The following is a 27,748-nucleotide window of genomic DNA, read 5'->3' on the forward strand; positions in this document are numbered from 1 at the left end:
AATCATTAAGTTTCTCATTAAGATGTGTGTTAGCTAGCAATTTATTTTCACTTTCTGTATGTTTCAGTTACAAATACGAAATAGCAAAGAGAAGCCATGAGAGAGGAAACGCTTAAAAAGATCTTCAGTAAAATCAAGAAAAGCAAGCCTTGTGTGGAGAGCTCGTCTATTTTGTTCGCTGGCTGTCTAGCTTCACATGGTCAGGTGTTGTGAGGGCAGCACAATTTTATTTAAAGTGCCCAAGCCCAAAGTACAAAAGTGAAGCAGCACTGTTTTCATTGTATTCCCCATACTCTTCCTTTGTACTAGTGTTGCATATTATTTGAGAAGCACAGTTCCAGCTAGCCTTTGCCCTCATACCTGCATCCTACATACTTATGTAGCATTATTTGTATTTGCACTTTGTGTGATGATTTCTATGTCTCTGTAACTAACTGAATGCGAATTCAGATTATTTCTGAAGGTTTCGGTGTCCAGTATGACCAATTTGTCAATCTAAAAAACTGAATAGTTACCTGTCATAGCCCTTTAAATACATTTGCCATTCCTAGAAAGCTGGAGTTAGAGTTCCTTGGGGTCGTCTTGTATTAGTAATGATGTAGACTTCAGGCATGCTCTGTGGCCTGTTTGTAAATATATTTGTCACTGTATACATGTGATGTATGATCCCTGTTGATACATTGTGCTTTTCTGTGCCTTGCATGCCCAAAAAGTTAACTGGGGCAAACAAGTCTCAAATACTGAAACAGCCTCCAACTGCTCAATGCTCACTACATCAGGTAGTTAAATTCATCACAACTGTCTGGAAATCAGATAACTATATTTCTGTTTCTTAGGTTTTGCAGCTATGGGAAAAAGGAACTTATCAGCAACAGTGTGGTAGAAAAAAACTGTCTCCTGGTTCGTTCTGGTCATGATTCAACATTTAAGAGTAGGAGGTGGCAGACAGTAAGAAAAGGAAGACTGATGGAAAAGGAGGAGTAAATGTCTCCTGGTATAGCAGGCTAGTTTAGTTGCAACAGATTTGCAGAAGATAGTTTCAAACCACTGTAATAACCCAGGCTGTTCATAATGGCATTCTTTGTGTTGATTATGAACATAATCTATATCGGAATTTAGAGTTCGCTGAAAGTACTGGTGTAAGACGTCAGTCTACTGTAAGTGGTGCATTTATTGACAGTTTGTCAGTATTCCTGGAATACATTGAGGAACTATGCAAGGCTACAACCACAGGCATCCTCATGATACATGCTATAGCACCATAAGCTACAGCGCTATTTTCATTTTATTGTAAAGTGAGAAGTAGTAACAAGACTAATGAGAGCTGCTTTACACTCAGCTGCATGCACACTAACATGCAAAACTAGCAAGTAAAGCAAGAACTATTTTAATTTCTTTTCAAATACATGTCTCATGGAAGAACTACTGTAGTTTTTACCAGGATTTCACCTCTGAGGGATGGGGAAAAGTGTATACAAGCGTGTACAAAAATACCCGAGGCATCAGTAGTGCTGTCTTTACAGCATGTGATCAGTCTTGCCTTTGTGCAGATCAAACTGCCCTTCAACATAAATCATACAACTCAAACAATCTTTTGTTCAGTAACACCACAATACTTTGTAGAATAGGATCAACAAAAGATTATGTGAACAAGCTACAGGGACTTTGGAAGCTCAACAGGGGTACTTTGAGTTGTATGACCTGGATAACACAGGGAGTCCTGGAATCATTCACACAACTGCTTTTTTCATTACTTCAATCACATCATACGAATTCTACATCAAAAAACTTAAAAACCTACTTTGGAAATTAGCACACCAACTGTTGGGTTTTCTGTTGGTTATTCTTTGAAGCCCAGTACCCAGATGTTTTCCATGAGAGAGAAAAAACACTGATACTGCCTACCCTTCCTTCAATGAAACCATATGTCCAGTGTCTTTAAAGTTAATAAGTATTTTCCTTTTTTTTTTCTTAAGAAATTCAAACATGTAAGAAAAAAAAGTGTAACAGACTTCTCCCATTAACAATCTCTCTTGCACATTTCCTGTTTCTTGTGTGCTGGCAGTGGGAACCTTTATGAATCATTGGTTGTTAATGGGACATTGACTATTCCAGTCACAGCAGGAGTGAAGGAAGGGGGCAGCTGGGAGTCCCAGGAGTACTCAGACCCATGGCAGATCCATTATTCATGGTTCACCATGGGCTTGTAGCGAACACTGACACCCGACCTGCCTAAATCAAACAGGGCCAGTGAGTTTAATGCCTCTTGGGAAATGTGAGGCCCAGGTAAAGGTGGGGTGATGGGGAGTAGGAGGGGGCGATTGTTACGATCAGATCAGAAAGGATAAGAGGGAGGGGTTAAGGGGAAATGAGGGAATAGCTCCTGTTCTCCACTGGCTCTTTCTTGAAAGATGTCGCCAGAGTAGCTTCAAAATCAGCCTCTCATGATTTCTTTCTCTCTTTCTTCCTTTTTTTTCTGGCCACTTTAACTTTGATATGATTTTTTTATTATTGTATTGTGCTCTATCAAAAAATACAAAAACACTACATTGTAGGAAAGAGATGCTGGGAATGTGTATAAGAGTGCAGTCATAGTATGGAATAACAAAGCCGAAGCTTCACCAGTCTTCAGAGTGAATGAGAAATCAGCAAGACCTCACTAGTGTCCTCTGTGTGTCATTGCTATGCAGGAGTGTTAGTAGTAAGGCTCCATTCAGCCTATGAGCCAGAAGGTGACACTGAATTGAAGCCAAGCGCTAAACACCCAACAAGGGACTGATTGCCTTGCCTACACCAGCATTTGAATGAGTTAAAAATCACAGTAAGCTTAAGAAAACCTTCACTGCTGCTATGATGATAACAGAACTGATTTTTCTTGCAAAGTTATTCTTTGAACATACTGTATATCTTATCAAACAAGCTTGTGCACAATAGTAAAAAACAAACAAAAAAACAAAAACCTAAATCTGCATCATATTCATGTGTACCAAAAGGTTTTACTGGCTTCTTCAAAATGACAAACAAAAAACCTGTAAAATGTAAGAGTCTTCTTCTTTCAATTAATTCACATTCTGCGATGTTCCTGAGCTGCAAATAAATAAATAAACAAAAAATAAAGTAAGAAAAAAAGATACCTTACCAGCACTTGAGATAAATTTTCCCTTGATAACTTCTGCCCCAATGTAACAGGTCATTACTGCCTTGTTTGTGCTTGTCTGGTTTTTCTTGAGTAATTGTATAAAATCAATGGAAGCGCAAAGTCATGGCACAGCTACATTAATATTCTTTTATTTATTCTTTATGTAGATATGGGAGCTAATGAATCCAGAGACTGCTTTACAGTGTTTGTACATGACACATAACTCATTTCCTACAGACAAAGAGACCCTGAAGTCCTTTGTAATTACCCACAGAGACGTTGAGCTGTTTGGTTGCCGTTTATCTCCCTCACTCGACACATCCCATGGGCAAGTTCCTCTCTGTTCTCAATGAAAACCCCTCTGTAACATGCTCACGCTTTCTTTGATCCTACAAACATTTTTAATTTCAGTTAAATTTTCAAAATTTACTTATTAGATAATCATCAATTTGTTTTTGCATGAACTGACATTGCAAGCAAGGACTTGGAAGTGTCTAAGCTCTTTGGCATGCATTTTTTGGAGCATTTTTTGGGAAGATAGCCAGAGGCAGTCAATACTTCATCAAATCTTCAGTGTCACTTTGAGCTTGTCACTGCATTAGCTGTGTGTCTTCTAATGAATATGCAGTGACGCACCTCTATCACGTTGGCGCTTTAACATTTTGAGAAAAATACCATTAATATGTGTTAAAATGTTCTGTGAAGGTATGAAGGCACAAGTGCAAAACTCAAGTTTGAGGACAACATATTGTAAGACTGAGCAGTGTATAAATTAAAAGTGAAAGGACTGTAGGTCTTTCTTAAACAGATGCAGGTAATGTTTGATTGGATATGTTTACAAAGCAGATGACAAATTGCTTTAATGAGTAAGAAATTATCTGACATGTAAGGGGTTGGGAATCATTTTAAAAGTCATTTTGCTTTGTTGACAGACCAAATGAGGCATCAGAATTTCAGTGATGGTGTCCAACTCCTCAAATCTCTGCTTTGGTCAAAGGTTGTTAGTCCTAAAAAACATAGAAAAATATGCTGTCTTTTTTTCCCCCTCTTCTCTTCTCCTCTCCTCTCCTCTGCTCTCTATGCTTTCTATCTTCACTCCCATGCTTCTTTCCATCCATTGCCAAGCCTCAGATTAATGCATTTGACAAACCACTGAGCAAGAAAGGGCATTAATAGCTACTCAAAGCAGAGAGCTATCATGGGAACCCTTGTTGTGAGAAAATTACGCATCTTCAGACCCGCAAGGCGCTATGCGGGGATAACAACACTACTACACACTGTTTTCTAAACACTGTCTTGGCCAAGCCTGAAAAGCAAGAAGCAGGAGGAACTTGGGCATCAACTGGCAAGGCACGCCAAGGTGAGGTAAAATTCGGGAGGGCGGGGAGTGGGTTATGTTTCCTGGATTAATGCGTATAGCCCTTTGTTACTGAAACATCTGGTCCACAAAGGCCTAATCACCAAATGACATGATGAGCCAGCTTACAGTGGCAGACTGACAATAAAGACGTGGTTTATTCCTTCAAATACACTATGGAATTAAATACGCGCACGCACACTTTGTGTCTGTCATGTGTGTGTGAGCGTATGCACATCCAAGGATGTGTGTCAATGTACATGCATGTATATTTACATATGCTGTAAGTTCTTTAAAATATATATTTAAAAAAATGCAGAATTCTCGCGTGGCTGATGTGCATACACCTATGAGTGTTTTTGCTGTTTGACGTTATTCTCCATAATTGCTCTTGACAAATGACCACAAAAGGCTGCAGCATACTTGTGTCTAAAGACATGGAGTGTTTTTACAACTGTATGACCTTCATTGTGTTTTCCTCTGGTATTTTCAAGTGGCAAACACATTAAAGACTCCAGGTGAAAAAAAATACATATTTAGTTCCAGCCTATGAACAAAAATAATGATCAAAATGATTTATAAAAACAGTTTCCAAATGCATGACACATTCAAGGGAATGGTATGAATGCATTTAGCTAATTAGCTTTTAAAATAAGAAATTGGCAAAGCAAAACGCTGACCCCATTTGTAATTTTGAAACATGTTTGTTAGTTTGCCATTTTGAAATGTTATTGTGTTTGTATTTTTTTTTTAAACTATCAAGTAACCTCTCTTTTAATGAAAGTTCTTAGATTTCTTAAAGCTTATATCCTTTTTTCTGCAAGCAAACCTAGGAAACAAAAGCTTTCTCACAAGTACTATTTTATTTATTTGTTTTTTTACATTCTGCTGTATTCAGTTTAATATCATCTCAAGTTCACTGACATGAACACGATAGGAAGGTTTGCATTTACTTTCAGAAAATGAGATTTTGACACTAAAGATGGAACATTTCTGGGTCTAAATATGTGCATTGTCCATTTTCAACATTTGAACCAACTCAAACAACGTTTTTTCCCTTGGAAAATACATTTTTGTACATTTAATGAATTAGTTTTACTCTACATAGTGTAATATCCTAACTATAACAAGAACTGTAATGAATGACTTGCAATGAACTGTGCAAAACTAGACTCTTATTAATACCTCAAATTTTTGTGTCATCAAGTTTTTCTAACCCTTCCACTGACATTTTGTGCCGCTCTCAATGGCTGCTGCAACAGAGACTGCATTCTCATTACATTCTCGCCATAACGCTCTGGTACGTTATTCATTAATATTTACTTGTCCATGACTTCTGTCCTGTGTACCTGCTTACTAAACACCACTGTATTATTCCTGGACATCTCATCAATATTGACTCTCCTACTGCTATCTGAAATGTAGTACAAATCTCACCTTTGTCAGTATCTGTCACAGTCATGATTACAGTCGGCTAATGCTGCAGAACAAAAGTGTAAAGGTGGATGAGGAGATGCTTGCAGCACCTGACTGAATGTTTGAGAGCTTCCCTCTCTAAATAATATTGGTCTGGGTATACGAACATGAACGCATCTTCTAAAGCGCATTGTGACTATATAGAGCACATTGTCATGCATACTGCGTATATCTAAATGAGTGGCTAATATTGCCTTACTCATTAATGCAGTCACCATAGACTGTTAAACAGCCTATGTTCAAATCACTGGTGTGTGTGAGAGAAAGTGAGAAGGATTGGATGATGAAAAATTTGAGCTTTATTTGGATGGCTTTGGGGTGTTGACAGGGGTTGAGGAAAATTGTTTTTCTTCTTAAACAAAAAAGAAAGAAAGGAAAAATAAAATCCAACATGAACACACGAACACATAAGGACTCGTACATGTGAACTTCTACAAAACCACACAACTGCAAACTCATATATACACCCAGGCAATGATCTGACAGGTGAGAATGGCTTAAAGCTAGGTTAAAGGGGGAGCACACTACATAAGCAGGTCACCTCTCAGGGGACATAGCAATTTTTCATTGTTGCACTACACAGACCCCCCAACAACCCAACCCACCCCACCCGCTACCTCAAAAAAAAAAACCCCAAAAAACAGCGGATGGGTGATCTTCGCTTGTTGTTAGTCCTTCCATCAGTGCTGTCTTTCTGTCTCTTTTTTTTAAAGTGGCTTCTCTATTAGCTCCTACACTTCACTTCAAAATTGCAGTAGCTTTGACATGAAAAAAATGGCAGTGTGCAGTGCGAGCTAGTGCATTAGGGACTGGTGGAAGTTTTTAAGCCTTTCCTTTTTAACACAGTGTCATTGCAGACAGTGTAGAGTAAATATGTGAGCATAAAATATATATTTGTGTAAAATATATATAAGCATAGAGCACTTTTTACAGTCATGTAGTACAACAATATAAAACAAATTACTAATAATCATAGAAAATACATTCAAATTCCGTATATAGCCATACAGTTATTATCAGTAGAAATCTCGACAGAAAGAGTAGTTAGACAAAAAAGTTTTTTTGTTTTTTTTTGAAGGACTCCGTAAGCTTGTCTCGCCATCACACTAAACTACCTCCTCCCAACCAGTAACACATTGTAATTCGAAAATACCTCTTGTCTGCCTCTTGACTGTTAGGATGCCTGGGTTGTTGACCCAGAGGTTTGAGTTTATTCCCATATGGAAAAGATATATATATAAATCTTATAAAGTTTGTATCTGTCTTGTGTGAAACTTGTATGAAAAGCATATAAGAGTGAAAACAGATATAAGATCCCTTGAAAAATTATATAATGAAACTTGTATGTTTTGGATACTTACTAAAACAATATATGAAAGTAATGAGAAAGTGGCCACTTTCATGAGTAATCACATATAAGTTTTTACTATTTCTTTTCCATATGGGTTATATTATTTATCATTTCTAGTCTTTGGTTTATGGTTTATGTCTCTGTGTTCTCTAGTTGCTCTGTCTCCCCTGTCAGCTGTATCCCCTTGTCAAGTTCGCGTCTCTGTGTTTCCTGTTTTACTTTGAAAGTCCGTGTCTCATGTAAATACGTCTGGTTTTGCTTCCTTTGTCTCGTTAGGCCTGATTTGTCCCAGCTGTGTTTCCCTCCTGTTACCCATTCCCTGATTGCTCCATCTGTGTATTTTAGCCCTGTGTTTCTCTGTGTCCGTGTTGCGATCTACCCTTATCTTGTTGTGTGTTCTGTCTGCGTAAGTGTATTTTGTATTCTAAGTTTTGTTACCCTTTTGAGTTTAGCATTAAAGCTGTTTAAGTCCACGTTTGTCTCCAGAGTCTGCACTTTGGGTCCTTTTCCTGCCTGCACACAGCCGTTCCATAATATTGTCTAGTGCTTGTACCTTGTACCTGACGATTTTCAAACAAATACTTTTTTCCCCACTCATATATAAATCATTGAAGCACAAAAAGGCACCCAACTCAAGGGATGAGCCAGTGTTGTGTCACAGATGACAGAAAATTTTGAATTTTATCTTTAGGCACTTTGTCAGTGTCAGTGTTTTTTTTGTGTGTTGCAAAAATACATAATTTATTCTTGTTTTGTTCATTGAATCTGTGAAGAATGCCAGAGATTACACAGTTTAACAAGTATAAAATAGTATTTTTGCACTAACAAGATGATTTTTAAGAGCTTATCATCTTACCATCTTTGGAGATGGATCAACCAGAGACTTGGCATGTCAGAGCAATGTGTGGAATGTCCATTAAAAAAATGTGAAAAGTGGTGGAAAAAAGAAGAAGAAACAGGCCTAAAAAGGTCTATTCAGCAAATGATCAGTACCTGAAAGTCCTGTTCTCAAGAAATGGGGAAAAAAATCTTGACAAGACCTGATGGAGGATTTGAGAGATGCATTTGGCTCTTTAGTTGTTTCAGGTACTATTTGCCAAAATCTCATCAGAAAAAGCCTCAAGGCAAAAGTGTCTGTCACACATGTTATAAAAACTATTCGGTTGTGGTTTGGTGGAGAATAGTTTATTCATGGTTTACTAATATACCCTAATAAGTTGATTTAAAGACTGACTTTCCTCAAAATGTCCCTGAGAATTACTGCAATCCTCTGACTACTGATCCTATATATATGTATTATTTTCTTGTTTAATGATAACAGATTTTCTCGCACAATCCTCCAGCAGGAGACCTTGTGATTCAGACTGCTTGCAGCTTGTCTATTGTGTGCCAGTGTGCACTCTGAGCATGTTGCTGACAGTGATTTGTGTTTGTAGAGCCTGAATGGGCACTGCTCATCGAACATATTTGACACCCTTGTTTTATAGATTCTCCAGTTTTGACTGTGTGCACTAATGGCTACCACTCTGTTAGAATATGTTCGAACAGCCAGGAAAGTCTGAAAGACCTCTTAAAATACATCTATCATCTTCTTCATAATGTGGCGCCCACAGGAGACGCAGCCATCACTGGAGTTTTCCTTCTGAACAATGGTTCCATTTGGACGGGTCGATGAATGGTCATTCAGAGCAGTGTTTTTTTTTTTCTTTTCTTTGAAAGGCTGGAGAATTTTAGGTTGAGGTTTAAAAGAAGGACTCTCAGGTCTGTCCACTTCACATTGGAAAGATAAAAGCCTCATGACTCAGGTGAGATGTGTTTTAATATCATGGAGCTTTTCTTAGAGAGTTGACACTTTCACGTTGAAGTACTGTCTGACAAGCCAAGTAACTCTCTGATGTTGTCAGGGTGTGATTGGTCAGACCTTTGCTCGGTATGCTCTGTATTCTCACAAAAATCTATTTCTGTCAGTATTAACAAGGTAACAGAATAATTACAAATGTAAGCAGTGATATTTAAAGCATTTTCATTTTAAAGCAAGCAGTGTTCTCCAAAATTAGATATGTTCACCAATTTCTCCATTCCCAATGCATAACATATGCAAGACTCTTGCTTATCTCACTTACACACAAGCCATCCTTTGGAGGCATTTTGTGATGCACCAGGTTATGGTGCACAGTCTCTCTCAGGACTGTCATTCTCAACACATAATTTTGCAATGCAAACGGTTAGTGGTGTGACAGGGCATGTTTTAACCCAAGCTTAATTTGCACATAGGCACAAATAAATGAGATAAGCATCCATTTTCTCAACAGTTTATCCAATTTGGGGTGACAGAGAGACAAAAAACCATCAGTGCTCACCTACAGCTAATTTGAAATAACCTGTCTTTGGATTTTGGGAGTAAGCCAGAATAGCTGGAGAGATATGAACATGGAGGCACAGGGAGAATGTGCAAAGTCCACACAGGAGAATTTAAACCCAGAACCTTTCACTGTGAGGCAACAGTTCTAATAACTGCACCACAACTTTTTTTGTAGTTCAATATTCATTTATGGAGAGATGTGTATGTGGAGTGAACACTGTGTGCCTTTCTGATCATAACAGCTTCATAACCAAATCATTTTCAAATTGGCTGCAGATTGGCTGAAATCCAGAATTCAGCTTAAAGTCCTTCTGCTCCTTCTGGGCATTTCTCCTGTACACTCGTACTCATTTTACTCCTCATGTGTTTGTATGCCATCACTTCTTTGTGGTCTCTCTATGCTCTTAACCTCCAACTGATCATTGCAAATTGCTGCCCCACCCCGAGGTCAATTGTGTTAGAAGTTTCTTTCCATTAGAAAAAGGTTCTTACTCCCCATCATTGCCAAGTTCAAGCTTACAGCAGTTAACAACATCATACGTATTAGATGCAATCTTTCATGTCACACTACAAGCAGATTTGACTGGTGACATTATGTTCTTTCACCAGTGTTTTTGTGGTCAGTCTGTTTAAACTTCAGATCATATTACAATGTCTTCAGAGTGACATAAAAATAAAAACTAAATTACTTTGTCCACAGAAAAGAGCTAGGGTATGAGGCTCCTGGCATGCTTTTCCACATGGAAAAGCACACTAAGTGACAATAACTCAAAACTACATGGAACGAAAGTTTAGAAAATGTGCAATGTAACTGTTTCCATTTAGCAAAAACATTTGAATTTGGGTTATTTTTCCGTTGTGACTGTGCTACTGTATTCACTGGGGGCAACATATTCTCTCAGGTAGATTTAGAGACAGGAGCTGGAGCTAATGGTGCTGGCTAACAAGTGACACTCTCTCATTAAGTGGGAAGACTTGTCTGAGTGGCCAGTCAGGACATTACACAAGGTCAGAGCTTCTGTCTGCCATGGGAAAATAAGTGAAGTAGAAAAGAGAAAAGAGGCCAAGCAGACAGGCTTAGAGACAAGATGCTTGCTGTGCTGTCTGAAAGCTCCTGTCCTCTCAGGCTGGCAGGGCTTGATGTGAGCAGAGTTTGAAGTTTGGACTTTGGTCACTGCTGCTTTTGAACATGGTGCTATTTCATGCCTGTATGGTGTATGTGTGTGTGTGTGTGTGTGTGTGTGTGTGTGTGTGTGTGTGTGCCTTGTGTTGGACCGTGTATCTATATAAACTAACTTTACTGACCACTGGGTGAAGTAGAGACTCTTTCACAGGTCTATGAGAGTTGCTACCAGAATTGGAATCAATAATATAGATAGGATACGCATTAGGAGATCCAAGCGGTTTTAACAGCCCCATTGTCATTCCACCACTTTTGTAAAGTGCTGGGAAGCGGGCTATTCTTTCGAAAAATCTTTTTAGTTTTCGTAAGACTGAGGAAGATAGACGGCTACACAAACAGAGAGACAAAGACAGAAGGAGAGAGGCAAAGACAGGAAGCCTTTAGACAATCACACTGAAAGCGCATTTTTGACACGTCTTCTGTTCGACAGCCATTCACAGAAGCTTTCAGGATGTAATTTTTTTCCAGACCATCAGCCACTGAAGTGATCCATGGTTGTTTTCTCATCAGGGATAAAAACACTCTGTATGACTTACCCTTCACCAAGGAAGCTGGCCTTCATGAGCATGTTTGCTAATAATATATTCTGAAAAAAACTAAACTTTTCTTCTGTATTAAAGAGCTTGCAATGTGTGCCCATTTGAGCTAAGACAAACATACACTCTAAGATTTAAAGTGTCTAACTAAAAATTTGTTACACATATATAAGAAGTAGAGTATCAAACACCTATACAATATTAGAGTCATATTTTTTCAAATGTAACATCTAAGGGATGCTACATTTACATAAGATGTAATATTAGGGAACGGCCATCAAAGTTATGATTACTACAATTCTGGTTTAATCAGTTCAGCTTTAATAGAGCTTTAATGTGTATTGTTCTAATGTATAATCTGCACAAGTTTCAGTGAACAACCTTATTTGTTTTGCGCTGCTGTAGTGATATCACAGCTAGAAACTGTGCCTCTATATCTAAAGCATCATCTGGGTCTATCTGTATTGGAGCTGTACACTGGTATGAATTAGAGATAAGGTGTTTAGAGCAAATGTGACTGTGCGAGACACTAACGTAAACAGGCCTAAAAAGTTAAAACAACACATTCAGAAATAAAAAAAAAAAAAAAAAGGGGGGGGGGGGGGGGGGTTGTGTTTAAATTTAGCGTTATCTCTTGTTTATTTATTTCTTTGCAATTTATAATACTGGAAAAATAAATCTTAAGTCAACACACTTCTCTTTGTATTTTGCAAGGAAACTGGAAAAGGTTAAATTATTTATTGTAAAACAAACGGAAGGGTCGTTTATAAGTCATTTGTAAGGCAAAAACACTTTATAACTCTAATGTGCTTGAAAGTCAATATTTGGAATAACGACCTCTATTCTTGAACACAGCCTGAGCTCTCTTAGACAACCTCTCTTGTAAAAAGTAGTCTTCAAGAATAGTTCTGCAGGCTTTTTGATCCCAACAAGTTCTTCTTTGGATGTTGGCTGTCTTTTGTTCTAGTCTCTGTCAAGATCAGAGATGGGTAACGCGTTACTGTAATCTGATTACTTTTTTAAGGTAACGAGTAAAGTAAGGGATTACTATTGCAAAAACGGTAATTAGATTACCGTTACTTTCCCGTAGGAACCCTGCATTACTGCGTTACTAAAACCGTGATTTTTTTGCAAGAATGTCTCATGACAGTGACGTAAGCAAGTGCGACGTTCGTGACAACAGCTGTGTGCAGATCAACAGTGCATCATATATCGAGTGCGGGAGAGAGTATGAGCGTGCAGCGTTTAAAGCGTGGAAGTACTGACCTTATTTTGAGTTTGATTCCATAAAAAGTGACAAAAACATTAGTGTCCGTTGTGCGTGGGAAGAAAACTTATTTTTAAAGCGAAAAAACCCCCTAAACTTCCAAGCAAGCACCGAGTGCGCAACGACGTAATGGGAAACTCACAGAGAAACTCGCGGATTCTTCCACTGACCGCTGCGGCACACCTGCACCAGGGTAAACCTACGCCTACGCCACTCCTGCTTTACAGGTGAAAATAGAGCAACAGGACCGCTAGTCTTTGATGTTATTTATTTTCTGCTGTGTTTTACTTGCATCTATTTGAAAGACTGAGTGTAAACACACAAAAATATATATATATTTTATGTGCTGGAATGTGCAGAAAATAAGTTTAAATGTTAAACAAATTTCTTCCAGTCAGAGAATGTTGCATATAATTAAATTTTTGCTTGATGCATAAAGTTAAAAGGTTAAAACTAATAAAACAAGTTTTAAAAAGAGACTTTTCCATTTGATTACATTTTGTATGATGGATTTTGCAGAAAAAGTAGAATTGGGCTGAAAGATCTATCGCTTTATCACCTATTCAGGTTGTAAATCGTGTTTTTAAAAAGTAACTAAGTAATTAATTACTTTTGAAAATAAGTAATCAGTAAAGTAATGGGATTACTTTTTTGGGGGAGTAATCGGTAATTAGTTACTGATTACTTTTTTCAAGTAACTTGACCAACACTGGTCAAGATCATCCTACACTGCATCATTAATGTGGAGATCTAGGCTCTGGGGAGGCCAGTCCATGACTAATAGTGTTCCACTACGTTTCTATCCAGGTATACTTTTACTGCATGAAGCCATTGCCAAATGGTACTGGATGGTGGAGCAAAATCTACTGGTACTTTTCTGCATTCATAGTTCCTCAACACTGCAGACAGCCCCAAATTTTGACAAAACTTCAAGTGTATTCAACAGAGAGGTCTAGGAATTCATTGTTGGACCTCTCTGGTGACCTGCTCCATACTTTCTGACAAGAGTTTGTATTAAATATCTTGAATTTGGATTCATCCCCCCATAAGATCTTTTGTCTCTGATGTTTAGTCTCGTTCTTTTAGATTTTGGCATTCCTTTTCTGCCTATTCTCTTTTTTAAAACAGCGAATAGTGAAGGTCCAGATGTAGACGACTTTTACTCAGTGCTGTAGCTCTATGATGAATAAAATTGCATACCATGCAAGTATCTGATAGTTAGCTACATTTTTAAATTTCATTTTAAAGCCCTGCACCAAAAAGAATAGATGACATCAAGAAGTGCTGTTAAGATTTGGCTGTTACACTGACAGTAATTTCCCCAAATACCACTGGACTCATAAAAACATCACTTTGAACTGTCTTTTAGGCTCATATCTGTCTAAAAGCTTCACATACTGTAGATCACAGTGGTTTTTAGTGACAATGCTGAAGACCAAACCCTTCTCTTTTGGAGAGATTAATCTAAATGTTAATCTGAGTCTTAATGCCGCTGCTCATTTCCATGTTGCAGCTCTGCGTTGTATGTATGTGGTGCTGTGCTTCGTATTACTTATTGTTTAACTTAGACAATTATATTCACCAATGCCAATTTCTCATCTTCAAAATGTGTGTAGTTATTATGGGTGAAAGTGTAGTTAAGGAGCCTTGGAAAAAGTGGAATCTTTGTCAATATTTATTCTTAAATAATGCACAGTAAGTGTTTTAAAGCTTTCCCAATAATAGCTCATCACATCTACTTAGTTTCTTGTACACGTTGTTGTTCATTGAATGTGAGATTCTGTTTGAATGAGAAGAGCTGTTATTATGAAGCTTTGGCTGGAAATGTAGGCCGTTCATTGAGGCAAAATTCGATAAAATTTCCTAACATAACAAAGGAAGGAGGGTGATGATTAAAGACGTATGTAAATCAGAAAAAAAGCTAAATTAATATGTCCTGAGTGAGGCACCCAGTTATACCTTGATATTCTAATTAATTTTCTAGTCACAACTTGCACTGATTTAACAAATGCAGTTATTTTGGTAAATGGTTGTTGCTGTTGTTGAATTACAACAACAGCAGGTCCTGTAACTAGTTCCCAAGAGAAAATAGATAGTGCTTTCTACAAATGGACATCCAATAGCAATTATAGAGTTCAATATATTATAGTATAATTGCCTAATATAGGAATAGAAATAGACACATGACACAGTAAGATTATTTGTGTCCATTTTGAGAGTTAAATTTTTCATCACACTTACCTGCGGACAACTGTCTATCCAGAAAAAAAAGGGTGACACAAAGGCATAAAATGAAATAATAATATTAATTAAAAAGTACAAAGGTCACACATTTCATATCCTGTGCATATATCAAATAAATATCATAAAAAAGGATTAACTCTTATTAAGCTTTAAATTAAGTTGTTAAAATTCAAGTTATATATTGGAGCCTCCAGTACCTGATAGGGTCTCTCCTCTTGGCTGCCATTTTCAGAGTCATCTTCAACATGAAACATTTTAACGAGATCTTCTTTGCCAAAAACATGGGGATACTTGTAAGATTGCACACAAATGTTTGAGGTGTGTCTTTTTTGGGGGGGAAAAAGAGGCATGAGTGGGGTCAAATTCAAAAAAGAAAGCAGTGAAACTAATTAAATTAACTCTTTTTAATTACCTGATATTATTTTGACCAAACAACAAAATTAATTGTGTTTCTTCTATGGAGATAATTCATCATTGGAACTCTGATTAAACATCTGCAGAGCAGGTTTGAGTAGGTTTGAGAGAAAAGGCAGTTTCTGAGACATGATGTTGGTGGGCACAGGAAGGACTCCTGTTGTTTTCTTAAGAAAGAATGCACCTGCTTTTCCCAGGCTAGTCTGTTTTTGGCCAGCACATTATGCCTGAACAGAGGACATCTAGCCCAACAAATTGACATTTGGTAGTAATGACAACATGTTGTGTATGATTCACCTGACTGGTGAGTCTGCATTGTAGGACCTAAATAATCGAATAATCCTAAAACACATGTAAACACATCGATCTATGGATTCATTCATCCATCGATCCAACTATCCATCTATCCATTCATCCAAGCAAGCTTGAGTACTCAGAGAGACACAACACTAGGGATGGGTATCGTTTAGGTTTTATCCGATACCGGTGCCAAATCGGTACTTTTGAAACGGTGCCGGTGCTTAAAGAATGGAGAACACAAAATTGGTCCAAAAACCTCTCATGTTCAGCTGGTTCACCAGGCCATCAGACTGCTGAACACGTCATAGACACCTCAGCTTCACTACTGGAACTTTAACATTATGCACTCCATACTGTACAGTAATGCCACTGTTTTGCACATGTCTCAACTCTGTATATTTTATATATTTTATTTATTGTTTACTCTATTTAATTTGTAAAATATGTGTACACACACACACACACACACACACACACACACACACACACACACACACACACACACGTAGGAAAATATTTAGTATACACATCCAGAAATGCATATACTATTATATATTGTACATATATTTATTAGTTTCAGATGTAGCCATTCTTGTATTTTGCTTGTTTACATTATTGTATTTTGCACAACTCTGTTGCTTGTGAAGCTCGCACACAAGAATTTCACTCACATGTGCTGTACCAATGTACCTGCACATGTGATGTGACAATAAAAGTGATTTGATTTGATTTGATTTGGTTTTTGTAAAAAGATAACAATGTTAGCCTTTTCTGCAGCTATAGGGCATATATGGTATCACTCTTGGCTGGAAGCAGTGCTTAAACAATGGAAAAAACACAAACTTTGTCCAAAAACCTCTCATGTTTAGCTGTTTCCCTCTTTTTCTTTGGTCATTTTAGCCTTTTTGGCCAGGGTGAAGGGAGTATCTGCCATCAAACAAGAAGACAGCCGCATGTAGATATGATGATGTTTGCTAGTTCACCTTACATGCATTAATTTAATAACGTGGTTAGCCTACTCAATGTAAATTACTCACGCAGAGAAGAACGGCTGCTGCTGCTGCCATCATCATCCGTCATCATTTCTGCTACACTGGCAGGGCTAGGGGCCAGGACTCTCCTCTTCGTGTTTTTGGGTATGTTGCTAACTCCGGGTCCGATAACAGGCACCACACCGCAGTAGATGCGCTCGGTGTGAGGTCTCGCAGCAAGCTATCAAATACAGCGCATTTCTTGGTTTTTGGAGAAAAAAAAAACGCTATGCGTCGCCAGGTGTTTCATCGGATTTGAGGAGTTACCTCCTTTGACAGTATCAGCTTAAAGCACTTGTTGCAGGCTGCTGAGTTTGCATCTTTTGCTGTGAAGTACAGCCAGACTTTTGACCGCTTCGCCTTGGGCATTTTTAATCTGTAGCTCTGCATAAAAGAACGTACGTACCTGGCCCCGCCTACTATCCTCGGAAACGTAAAATGATTGGCTAGAAGTGTATCACAGCTCAGGAAAAAAAAGCACCGAAATAAAGCACCGAAATGTGCGCTGCTTTTCGGTCTGGTTACTACCGTTTATGTCAGAACCGGTGCCATGATGGCATCCCTACACAACACAGACATGGGAGGAACATGAAAACTCCACATCTTCTTGTTGTAAGATGGCAGTGCTAACCACAGTGTTTTTGTTTTTCCACTAGTGAAAAATTGTAGCACATCAGTACATCTACACTTTGACCAAAATCTGTGACTGAGATATTTTAGCTGGGGATAGAAGTATAATTTCCTAAACAACACAAGTAAATAGGTGCTCCATGTAAGAAGTGATTTGCCTCAAGTGAGTTCAAATACCTTGGAGTCTTGTTCTCAAGTGGGGAAAAAATGGAGAGGAAGATTGACAGGTGGATCGGGACACTGTAGTAGTAGCGTTGTTGTGAAGCGAAATCTGAGCCTAAAGACAAAGCTAACAGCGTTCTTGTCAATTTATGCTCCTAGCTTTACACATGGCCGTGAGCTGTGGGTATGGAGTGAAAGAATAATATTGTAAATGCAAATGGAGAAAAATGCATATCCTTCGAAGGATACACAGTTTCTCAGTTTTACCCCTGGAGATAGGGTGACCTAAGGGCACTCAATAGAAAAGATACACAGGAAGATAGCTTATGCGGAGACTGTAGTTCAGGAGACAAACTCAAGAGATACATCTCTGGGTAGGATTGGAAACAACAGTGTATCACCCAGAAAGAAGTAGAGGTGTTGGAGGGGGAGTAGGCAGTCTAGGCAGCTCTACTTGGGATGGTGTCCTTGTGATCCAGAAGAGGATAAGAAGTAGTTAGTTGCATACATTTGCCAGTATTACAATTAGTTTGATCTGGTCACCCTGAAGTACGGAAAGACGGAAAAATCAAGGTGATTTGGATTTGGGAACATGGCTGCAGCTCTGTTGGCCTCAGTGGGATTCTTGGATTTGCAACGGTACAGTAAAAGCTAGGGTTACTGAGATTGTAATGCCACATTTAAATGTCTCTTTTTTAAAATATATTTTATACCATTAGTGATTATGATCTTTGTTTTTAAGAAATATATCAAAACATATCTTATGTTTACTGTAGGTGCACCTCTGTTTTGAGACATACTTCATCTATGACTCTTAAATATCGGCCCCAAACAGCCTCACTGTATTAGACCAATTTAACAGTGCTTTACCTCAGTCTGGCTCCACACACAGATAAGAATATCCCAGAGCAGCTGAAAGAACCCTCTCCTTTCCTTTATCATGTTATCTTTAAGGCATATTCTCTCATTTCCACCAGATACTGTCATGTTTCTGGGTCCATGTTTTACTTCTCTGCTCGGCACAGGGAATCCTTAACTGAGAAAGTCAAAGGGAAATTGGCCCTTCTCATCCTTTCTTTTTGAGTCACTTTAGAGCTCTCATATTCTTTTATTCCTCAGTTGTAAATAATGCCTTTTCATTGCACGCATGCCTTAGCTCAGTACTGTTTTGAAAGTATTTTATGAATATCAGGATTTGTTTGAAGTTGACGCCTATTTCAAACTTATATCTCCTGGCCTTCTAGTTCAACCCCTCCCCTTTCCTCATTCTCTTTGATATGCAGGCACAGAGCTGATTGAATTTGTATTCATCTTTTTTTCTAATTTCAGAAAATGCTTTACTATTACCGGTACTATATTTTTGGTAGTTCCAAAGAAACACTACAGTCATTTACCCTTGATGTCTTTTAGTGAAGACTGCTAAATGGGGGGGAGAAGAAGTAAAGGTGTCTGATTGATTTGGAGATTTAGTTTGCGTTCTAACTGCACTTCCAAGTGTTATACACATGAGAGGGAATGTTCTGACATATGCTTCTGAGATTTTAAAACTGACAGTGTAGATTAATTTAGTAATATGCCCTAAAAAAACTGCATTTTCCTAGTCACAGTACACTACACACTACAGTATAGCAAACGTCTCTTACACCCCCTAATAGAAGCACACTTTGCAGTGTGAATCTCAGGTTTGACATGCTGTCTGTCATTATCATTGTCTTGGCCTAACGTCTCTGTCACTATAACTTTTTCAGTCACTGCCTAAAGTTTGATTCTCTTTGAAAATGTAAGTAGAGTGCAAAACACAGGTTGCAACTGTTAGCTATTTAGAAAGCTTTCGAGGTTCCAACACTGCTCACTGGGAAACAGACAGATGCACGTGATTCATTTTCCCACATCTACACACACAGACAGATACACAAACAAACACACACCCGCACAGATACACACACACACACACACTCTGACTCATAACTTGCTGTGTTTTTAGCCATAGGGAAGTCCTTTATCCACATAACTAGATTAACTCACAGTGAGCACTGATCAGCTTAATTTGGATTCAGCCTACTTAGCCTTCCCTGGTCTGCCTGTCAGTCTGCCTTCATGTTCATCTATCATTCTGTGTGTTTGAATGGCAAAGTATTTGTCTACATGTCTCTCTGTCACTTTATTTACACGCCTCTCTCTGTCTAGTCTTTAACAAGGATTATATTTGCAGCAGTTTTTAGCTTTTTTAACTCCTTTCTCACTTACAAAATTATTTCAAGCACATTTCAAGGTTTTTTTTTCTTATTCTTTCCTTTTATTTTTTTTATTTTTTGCTTTTAATGAATAACACCCTGACAAGGATTGATGAATATAGTGTAGCTTTTACTTTTCCCCCCCAAAAAATGCAATTTGCTCTAGAGTCTTGTTTTTTTTCCTTTTTAAACCAAATGTAATGAACTCATTCTGCCTCTGTGTCTTGGCAGGATGTCAATGCAATATATTGACCACATTAGTCTCTCAGTGTTTTTGGATTGCATAATCTCTAGGATGTCCCCAGGGACTCATTGACAGCAAACATACAGATATATGTTTAAAAAAAAACTGAATTTGATCACCATTAAGTCAACCATTACACAAAAATGTGATACTTCTCTCATTACATTGGTTTAAAAGTTTACAAGTCACAGTAAATGTTATATTTGTACACAGATAATTTGTGCTGTCCAATCAGTCACTCTGTTGGGTAGAGGAAGAGAACTCACAGAGTGAACATGGATATTACATTTCACCAGAGAAAAAAACAACAACAAGACCAAAGAGTTCGTAATATGGCAGAATTGTAGATTATAAAAATCTATTTAAATGCCATGTAGCCCCACAAAAATACTTTTTGACTAATAGTTAAACTGTTATTTTTTTGTTATTTTCAGGACCGTTATCTTGAGCTCACTTCCACAACTTCGATTTTCCTCAGTGCTTAAGTTGGCTGTCAGGTAGTGCTAGTGTTTGGAGTTTTGGTCCTGAAAAAATAACTTCTGACAACATTCAGAAAATATTGTCATCTATTATTTATTCTATGTGGTTGCAAGCCCCACTCCAGAGAAGTTTGTTTTGTAATCTTTTTTTTTTCTTTAGTTTTTCAGATTCACCTTACCGCATAATTAACCTAAGGCCACAATCACTCAGGTCTAGAGACTGGTTGGCAACCCCCTAGGACCCCACAGGTTGTTTTTACTTTGAGTGTAAACAGTCTCTTTTTCATAGTTTCAGTAGTACTCTGTAGTTAGTGAGTGTTTGTGGACAAAGCAGCATCTTCCATGCAAATTGCAACTGTGGAAATTTGCATGGAAGATGAACATTCACAAAGAGGTTTTCAGTGCAGTTCTCTATACCTCTTTGTGACCAATTACACCTGGCCAGGGGGTAGCCAACTGGTCTCTAGAAATGTGTGACTGGGGCTTGTTCTTATGACAGAGGTTACACTGCATTTTTTCATGTTCATTAACTTTAGTTTCACTGCATATTCTCCCCCTTGTCATCCTCACTCTCTGCAGTGTCTCTGTGTCTTCTCAGATTGAGATGCTACTTTATGGCAATAATAATAAGCCTTGTTTGTTACTGAGGTCTGAAGCAGAAAGAAAACAACGTGGGGGCAAAGGCTCGAGAAAGTGATGGACACAAAATGGGAGAGGATGACGATAAGTAGACATGAAAAGTAGAATACTATGAAAGGCCAAAGGGAAGGTGGGGACAAGGAGTGTTACAGAAAGAATGAGATGCTGAGGAAAAGAGGGAGACAAATAATAAGGGATGGAAGGAAAGTAAGGATAAGTGAGGAATGGAGGAGAAGGTGGGGGGCAGCAAAGAGGGAGCTGAGGAGGCGCTGGGCCTGGGGGATTGCTGTGCGTTTATCCTCCTCTGCAGCAGGCTTCTGAAGCACTACCTCAAGAAAAGACTTTAAAGCAGGGTGGCTACAGCTCTGTGCTGATCTGTTAATACCCACAGATACATGAGGCTTCGCCATAGTACTCTGGGGATGGGGTGGAGCGGGACAGTGTGTATAAGTGTGCATGGGAGTTTGTGTGTGTGTCTTTTTTGTTACGTGTTCAAGGATCATATCATATCTCTGCAGACGATTTTCCATCCCCACCGTTAGCTTGCTCCAACTCACCCTGAGACATGAAGTTACCAGAGCGATTAAAAGATTAGATTGGGCTATCATGTGGCTGTGTGTCACCTAAAGCTGGTGCTGCAAGGGTGGAGCTGGGAGGTGGGAGGTGTATGACTATCCTGTTTTAAGATCCTGTATAAATAGACTCATGCCTCCCGGGAATCAGTGTAAAACACCCCCAGAGCCACAGCATGCAGCAGAAAATATACACACTGGTAGGTGAAAAAGCAGCATAGCTGCTTCTCAGAGGACCGCGTTCTGTGCTCTCGGGGAGTCCATGCGACTATACACAAGAGGGCATGGTGTGATGATTAGAAGATGTAACGATCATTTTATTTTGGGGTATTCCTCCTATTTCCTTTCTCATAATGTGAAAAATGGTTTAGATTCCTTTTCAACACTCAATGAAACAGTGAAATGGTTAAAAAGTAAAACGTCTCATCACCATTCTAAACAACTAATTAAGATGCATACCCATATTCACTGACTTATGTATTTTTTCAAGTCAGGGGACTATAACGATGATATCTAAAATGATAAAAGTCCCTTCACAGAGGCAATTAGAGGGGAAAAAGGAGTGGATGGACAGAATGATAATAACAAACAAATGAAAAACAATGTAACAATCTCAAGCCCAGTGAGGATTTTGCATCATGCGGCTTTTGATCACGATAAGCTTCAGGATCTCAGCAAGGCCCAGTGCAACTGTTTAGCTGCAGTCGCCAGAAGATTCCTTTTGTTTTCTATACTTTGTTTGTGGTGAATAGATAAATCATCATGGTAGAAAATCAATGTCATGCCATTCACTTTTGCTTCAACTTTTTTTTCCTTGAGTTCACATTCGCTTGATCACAGCATTACTTTGTTTAGAGTCAAATTTCTGTAGGTATTTGTTAAACTGCTTTCTTTCTATCCGCAAGGGCCTCTTATCCACTTGATCAAAATACCCCTATTCTTAGCAGTCTATTAGAATGATATGGTTAACCAAGCATGTGATATATCCTACAATAGTCTTTAATGACGGTGTAAACACAAGTGGTACCGGGTCGCTGCTCTGTGGTACTTGCGCACAGAGCCTTTGCAGCTTGTGTGTAAATGTGTCCTCTTATGCATGAAATATCACAGTCCTTACAAAACATCTAATCTAATCAGATAGCCTTTTAATCTAGTGGTTTAAAATACTAAGGCGGATTTGTTGATTCAGCATGTAGTAGCCTCAAAAGTAATTGAACATTATTCAAGGTTAGCATTCTTCTCCAGGCTGATTTTGGATACAACTGATTCCCCTTTTCATATTGTGTCAGCCTTATCTGGCTACTCTGCCATTTGCAGTGATTAAAAGAGATTTAGGTTCCATTGTGAATTAAAAAATGATACTGACACTATATACTATTTAAGCTGTGGCACAAAAAGGCTCTCTTCAACTTCAAGAGCTGGATAAAAATGTCTCACACACGAGTAATATCTGGGAACATTCACTCACCAAAGATTATTTCATAAATATTCTGCATAGTTTTTTGGAGCCCTTTACAGTGTATATAGCCATAAGGCACACCAAAGAATATCTGTCATGCTTCAATTAAACGAACATTTAACCAAGTCCTTGTGATTTCCATTGAAGTGTGACCTGACAAATTGTAAATACTGTTTTACCAAATTAAGAGGCCTAAATCCTGGAGTGTCATGTTGCTGACTGAGTCTGTGGCTTCTAATCTAAACATGCAGTTACAGGGCAACTGGGTATCAGGACAAAGTTTGTAGACTCCAGTTGCACAGTAATTAATAGTTAAATACCTGTGTCACAGTCTCAAGGGTCCACTGCATCTTACCCTCAAGGTAAGAGTGGCAGACTCAGTCGTTGTGTAGGACAGGACTGTGCAATGGCTGCATCGGGGTGAGAGGATGTGGGGGTATGAGGGTATGCATGTGTGTGTGTAGGGATGGGCTTGGGGGGGCATTGCAGATCTAAAGCAGGTAATTAAATGAAGTTCGTAGACTTTACTCTTCCACTCTCCTATGTTTCTTGAAGTATCCCTCACTCTCTAACCTTGCACCTGAGATGAAGATGGCAGTTAATGATCTTTTTTAAAACCACTTTAGCGCCCGCTCTATAGCTCAGTCTTTTACTCTCCAGACAGACCAAGGTTTTTTTTTTCTCCTCCTTTTTCATCCTGGGCCCATACACCATTTTTCTCTGTTCCATTAGCAAATTGCCTCCCTCTCTTTCCTCCTCGTTTCCACCATCCCACCTGCCCCTAACACCCCCATTAAAAATCTAACTGGGGGATTAATTTATTTAAACTGGAACAAACAAAGAAATTCACTCTAGGGTATGTTTTATTTTTCAGAAGTTGAGGAGGAGACACGGTGTTCGAGAGAGACTAATGTTAGATGGCATAATAAAGACAACCTGAAGGACCTGAGAGCCATCATTCGCACAAAGTGTCAGCAAGGTCATCTGGCTGAGGGATGGTGAGTCTGTTATTTACATATGCCATGGGCAATGAGGTAATAAGGTCTGCTTAGTTTCTCCATTTTTAGTAATTTTAAAAAGTGTTTAGACAACCATTAGCAAACTGACCAGCAATCTGTTTAATTTGCCTACCTATTATCTGCTTTAATGCTTGCATTGACCTGGTAATCTTACACATCTTTTTAAGACAATAAAATGAAGATGCTTACTGTACACCAGTGGCCTATACACCACTCCAAAGTATCAAACTACATCACCACTGTAGGTAAGCTTAATCTCAACAAAAAAAAAGATTATTTCATATCACATGTCATATCATATTTGTATGTACAACAGCTTCATTGCATTTAGTGTAACAAACATGTGATTATAATAACATTGAAAAAGAAACCCAGCTAAATAAGCAGTTTAAAAAAGATATGACTCAGCTCAGATGCCTCACATGCTGCTCCTTGCCTTAATATGTCTAGTCCTTAGTCAGGTTTTTGAATATCAGGGTTAATAACTCACTGAAGGATCCAATCCTCAAGATTACGTGTGTTTGATTTTGTTTACACCATCTGCCATCAGATGCAATTGAATGTACTGCATGGTGTAATCTGATACATCCGGGGGTGATGTTTTGCTGCTGTTGTGTGTGTGTGCCTGTGTGTGTGTGTGTCTGTGTCTGCGTCTGTGCATTAGTGTGTGCAGTGTTACACAGCTCATAGCTATCCCTTAGGAATTGAAAATAGCCTGCAGATGTCCTGCAGGAATTTATCCCAGTCTTATTGTGAACCATGTTCTCCAAGTTAAAATTGACTTGTTATGGTGATATCACATGCATTTTACTGAGGCACTAAAAAATACTATGCATACTTAATATAGTGCTTTGAGTCTGTGATCTTTTTTCTGTAAAAAAAATGAATCTCTCCTTTTTTTAATTATTTTTTTTCTGTTTCCAGCTACAGTGTAACGGTGCTACTGTAACATGAAAAGTTGTTCTGGCTTTCAGAAGACATTGCCATGTCATCCTATTAGTATTATTATATGATACTATAGTGTACCTGTGTAAGCATTTACCACAGCAGTTATCACAACAAAAACACTCATATTAATATTCCAATCCAAGTTTGCCATTTAGGTTAGTAATTGAGTTGGTATATAAGGGGTTAACTGATAGGCTCAATGAATTTTGGTGAGGTTTAAGGGTGATGGGAAATACCGGCAATTAATGTGATTTCTTTTTAAAAGGGATAAGTCATTAGTATCAATTGGCCTTTTGTAACAGGAAATACAGACTGCTTAGTGAAAACTGCTCTTCCAGCAAAGAGTTCTTAATCTTTGTTAGAGACATTTTACTCAATAGGCTCACTGATTTTGTGGCAAGAGTTTGGTAAAAGACGATAATTGATATAATTCTAATTTAAAATGCCTGAAACAAGGAAATGGGTTTGCTTAGCTGCTAATTAACACATCATATACTGATAACATAATCTTCACACGAAAAAAAAGTGTGCATCATCATCTTGATGATCACCAAGACTTGTGAGAAAATAGATGATCTGACACAAATATTCAAAAATAAGAAAGCAGTAACGGGACAAAAACGTCTTCAGAGCACAATATCTGGTTCTTTTATTAAAACGTACAAGCTTGTATACACAAGATGTTATTGTAAAAGTAACTTTGACTTTCAAGGTGTATTCGGGACACATCTAGTCCCTGAGCTCACAGTTTTGGCACAATGTCTGTTAAATGCAAGCACAGATTAAAGATTATACTGTTGACAAAACTGAAAACATAATCTGTAGCTTAATTCAGTTCACTTTTGAATTCTGGGTCAGTTTTGAGTGAATTCAGCAGCTGGTTTCTAAATGAGTGGAAAAACAAAACCTTTTTAAATTCCACGTCATAACAGTTCATCACTCTTTCTAGTCCATAAAAATGGTGTCTAAGTCTTATATAACACATGTACTTGGATCAATCTATCAGACCAAAATGACAGAAAATACATGACTTCTTACAAACAACCGTGATATTATTATAACTGGTGACCGTAACATTGAGCTACAGGGTTGTAATATTGCCCCGGAGAATAATGTGCTCCTACATGAGGACATAGTTCAAAGAAAATTTTTAATGTCTCCAAATCCAGTGGTCCCTAACACTTTCCAAGTCATTTTCTTGTCTGAGCATGTTAATTTCCTGGTCCCTTCACATTAATGAGGCTACCGTGCCCACAGTGGATCGGCTTGTTTTTGACACTTTGGGTTTTGTACAGAGAAAACAAAATATTAAATATTAATTGTTGATTCATTGTTAAAATTTAAATGCTCATGGTTAATCCTTTTCATGATTGGACAGAGGCAGAGAGGCTCCTCTCTCGTTCCAGTGTTAATGCTAATGGAACTTTCCTGGCTCCAGTGGACAAGCATTAGCAGTATCAATCATTTCCACAAGATATTTGGCATGAATCCAGCACTGTGGAAGGAAAGTGTGTTTCATGTGTTCATACAAGGTTTAGCAAAATACAACAACAGCAAGTTCTTCAAAGATGTATCACAAGACATACAAAAAGAGGATGTTACATATGAATTATTGTCTTTTTTTCTTGACACCCCAGAGCATCTTCAGTTCAAAGAGGTAGACTAGTGATAAATATGTCACTGGTACCAAGCCAGGATAAGGCATTACTAGCTTTAAATCCCTCAGCACTGATGAAAAAAAGACTTACTGCACACACAGAGAAACTGGTACTTTCAGCAACACAAAGACCTTCACACACACATACACAAACCTATACTTTGACAATAAGTTGTCAAAATGAAAGTGACCTTTGTGGTCTAGTTTCACAGGACAGATGGCAGCCATCAGCACAACACAATGTGGTCTAAGAGGCTGTATTGGAGCCCTCCCTCTTTTCCACGTCTGTTTTACGCTTATTTTATGTCCATGTTCATTATTGCAAGAAAACAAGGTCAAAACACAAAAGATCTGACTTTTTTTTTTATCATTTTAAAGCAGCATTATTCATGCTGCAGTGATTCCGTTTATATGTTGGTCCACATTTCTATTTTAATTAGTCAGCTATTAATGTTTAACAGCAATTCAAATTTACATTTAATCTTAAGAAACAGTTTTGCTTTGCCCCTATTATATAATGGGAAAGGGAAGTGCTCTTTAGAGTGTTCCTCCAGCCCCTGCGGTTTAACAACTAAAGATTTGGATTAACTTCTCAAAATGAAAATATTACTCTTACGTCTGCATATCTAAGTTGGGGTTTTTAGGCATTTCCAAAATTTAAACTCTCTTACTGCACTAAAATTTGTAATATGCAAGATTTAACAATGTGTGAATTTGTATGTTTATGGATGAGTGCATGTCTATATTGGTTTTTCCCATCACAGTATTTATGCATACACTTTGTAGACTGTTTGCATATGATAGTGTGCTAGTCTCTCTGAGTTCATTTGCTCTAGCTTGTGTACTCACATACCTCCATATGTCTCATAATCCAGGAGACTGGCACACATCATAGCACTGGGAGCAAGGGAATTCAGAGCTGTTCTGCCACATTCATCCGTCTAAAGAAACAGACAGAGAGAACTTATGTGGCAGTGTTTAGCATATTACACAAAATAAAGAAAGAATTTGACTGCGCACTGGGAACGGCTGCCTCACTGAATGA

At 38.2% G+C, this 27,748-nt stretch overlaps 1 protein-coding gene across 1 annotated transcript in view; it reads left to right on the top strand.

Moving 5' to 3' along the window:
- Positions 1-27,748, top strand: part of cdh22 (cadherin 22) — a 194,397-nt gene that overhangs the window by 37,045 nt on the left and 129,604 nt on the right. The window contains exon 2 of the mRNA XM_026166884.2: positions 23,954-24,077. The gene's annotated coding sequence lies outside the window, so the exon portion shown is untranslated. The remainder of the gene's footprint in view (positions 1-23,953; positions 24,078-27,748) is intronic.

Source organism: Astatotilapia calliptera, chromosome 5 (genome assembly GCF_964374335.1).
Source record: "Astatotilapia calliptera chromosome 5, fAstCal68.1, whole genome shotgun sequence".
NCBI classification, from domain to species: Eukaryota; Metazoa; Chordata; class Actinopteri; order Cichliformes; family Cichlidae; genus Astatotilapia; species Astatotilapia calliptera.